The 2833-nt window shown below is 42.6% G+C and overlaps 1 protein-coding gene and 1 pseudogene across 1 annotated transcript in view; one reads left to right on the top strand and one right to left on the bottom strand.

The window, feature by feature from the left end:
* LOC119592978 overlaps nucleotides 1-2833 on the bottom strand; it is a 26261-nt pseudogene that overhangs the window by 22964 nt on the left and 464 nt on the right.
* Nucleotides 1-2833, top strand: part of LOC119592979 — a gene marked incomplete at its 5' end in the record, with an annotated part of 14632 nt that overhangs the window by 2338 nt on the left and 9461 nt on the right.

Raw genomic sequence — 2833 nt, forward strand, 5'->3', positions numbered from 1 at the left:
GGAAGTAGGGAATAAATATGCAGGAAGTCTACCTTCCAAATTCTGCTACTTAAATCCACACTGCAATCTCTACTGCAACTTTTTTTTTCCTCTCCCTCCCACACTATATTCAAATGCCCTACAAAAGGGACACCCATGGCTTATTGGCCCCACCTGTATCTGTCATGGTCTGATCCGCCCCTATTTAATGTCACTTTAAATTCTACATTGCCTGCCCATACTTTGCAGTCTATACCTTAGACTCTAACACTTGTATAAGTTTTAGAAGCAAAGGATATCAGGACCTCTTTCAGATGGATACATATCTTACAGTGAATGAGTGAATCTAGATAGTTGCTATACATTCCTAACCTCGACTGCCCTTCACAATACTTGCGCATTTTTTATTAACCATTCCTCGGTACCTAACTTCCTCACTTTTTTTAACTATTCCTCCCAACACTCCACATCTTTTGCCCTTCTCCCTCCTCCCCTAAGAAGTGATCTTCATACCAACTTACTATGAAACTATTCGATCAAAGACATTCAAAACAGATCCAATGAACCAACATTCCTACACCTCGATTCTAATAGAAGGAATGGGAGTAATATATTCCAATTGTTGACATATCCATCACGTTCCTCCTGCACCCCATCCCCCCCTTATGCTTCAGCTGCACTATCCTCCCTCCTAACCTACAATCCCTCCAGGATGGGACCCTTTGTCACTGCAATCCCTAGATTTACCTCACGACCATGAATCTGATCTAAGTTTTACACTTTTCTGATCCCTACCTTTCGACTTCTCCTGCAGAGAATCCCATCTATCAATTTACCCTTGTCAATCCTTGAACTTGAAATAATTTAATATTTACCAGAACCTATTCTATAGATTACTTTTGACTTCTATACGTTGCTTTAAACATTAAAAAATCATTTGGATGGATAATTTCATTCGCATGTTGTCATGTCTGCTTAAGTGACATTTGGGCAGCTATGGGTAGAACTTATGGCATCACTTTGATACGTTTACAGGCCTTTAAGTGGCAGGGAAAAATTAACCTTTCCGAAAAGCAATATTTAACTATTGCAAGCAATATTTGGAAATTGTGCAACAGTTATGATACACCAAAAGTCCCTTTCACCCCCCCAACCAATCAAAGAGTAAGTGGTGAAAGGGGGATAGGGGTTTGGCATTGTAAAAAAGATGCAAGGGTGTAGTAAAAAGTGGAGTAGGGTAATTTGGGATTAAATATCCGTTATTTTGCTTTCATATTTGTTCTAGATAAATACTAGACGTTAAATGTATTGGGGGGGCTATGACACATCAGCCTCTTCAACCGATCTTTAGTTTGAGGGGGGTCTAAAAAAATTGATTCCATGAATAATTTACCAATTCATGTACCAATTCATGTACCCCATAACAAGATAATCATTTATGAAATTTTAGCATTAGGGAAAGGCATTTCATAGTCGCGTTATAGTAGCGAAAATGGGCAAGAGAATCTTAATTAAGGCTGGCAAGTAGCCACTCGCTACTATCTTAGTTATCTAATCTTGCTTCATACCTGTGGTTAATTGGATGTAGGGTATGCACAAGCCAAATAAAATTTATATTTTTATTTAAGACACATCGAAGTAGAAGTGGCCCCAATCCACTCAGTGTTGCGATCAAGTCATCCTTTCCATTTAGTTTATGGCCCTGAAAAAGAAAGTCAGATCAAGTAATCGTCTCCACACGGTACTCTTGTTCCCATTAACCAGGTTCATCGTTTACCACGATGCCTCTGTACGAAATGTCTTAATTATACTAACCTGGACACAAGTTATCAGGGATGTCGCACTGCCCAAAGGCATAGTTAGAATCTTTATCTCCATGGTCCTCCACGCACTGGCCCACACCTGGAGACACGATATCCCACCTGTAGCTCTCAGGGCAGCTGTAACGTAACTGCTGCAACACACCACCAAGCATGTAGCATTCAAAGTAATTCTGCTTGTTCAGAAGGTCAGGGTAAGGGCCCTTTCCTGCTGGCACACGAACTGGTATATGCACGGATCTTCACATGCACCCTTTTGTTCGTGTACATCATGTCATTGGTGCACATGAACGATTTCTGCAGCCATCCACTGCGCAGGCTAATGCAACGAGTAGTATTCACGGGCAGTTGCTTGGGTTGGCAAAAGTACCCGCCACCACGCATGGAGGCAGGCCACTTGCCGTCTGGCACTGTGCCGAGCCTTCATCGAAGACCATACCATCTGGGCACTTGTAGTTCTCGGGGGTGGAGCCAACAGCCTTGCAAGAGAAGAACCTCTGAGAGTCGTAGGGGTCCACTCGGAACTCGTTGGCCTTCACGCAGGTGCAGTCTAGAGGTTCATTTGGGTAGCAGATACCACCGCCAAACTGGGGCCTCTCCGAACAGAAAGTGGTCCTCAATGCAGTGGCGAGTGAAGGCCTGCCCCTTCACACACTGGATCAACGTCTTGCAGTTGCCGCAATGAATTTGTCAGGTTGTTCTCACATAGCTTCGAGTAAGGGTGGGTTATCTGCAGTAACGCTGCGTTCGCTTCGCAAGTCCCTGGAAATAAGCGAGGTTTTAGCACCCTTTATATAGAAACTGCATAGCTTCTATAGCTTGAAAGTAGTGTTGCACAAATAGTTACTTACTCCTTGGCTGCAACAAGGCCTATCCCCAGGGCCAGCTGAAAATAAGAATAAGTATTAGACATTCTAAAAGAAAGCTTTTGTCAATTTTAGATTATGCTTATGCAAGTAGAGTTAACTATCCGCGTTAACGGCATGCTCAAGATTTAAGCCTTTTGCCGTGTCAAAATATTACTAGAGGCTAAG

This window comes from Penaeus monodon, chromosome 31 (assembly GCF_015228065.2).
Source record: "Penaeus monodon isolate SGIC_2016 chromosome 31, NSTDA_Pmon_1, whole genome shotgun sequence".
Lineage (NCBI taxonomy): Eukaryota > Metazoa > Arthropoda > Malacostraca > Decapoda > Penaeidae > Penaeus > Penaeus monodon.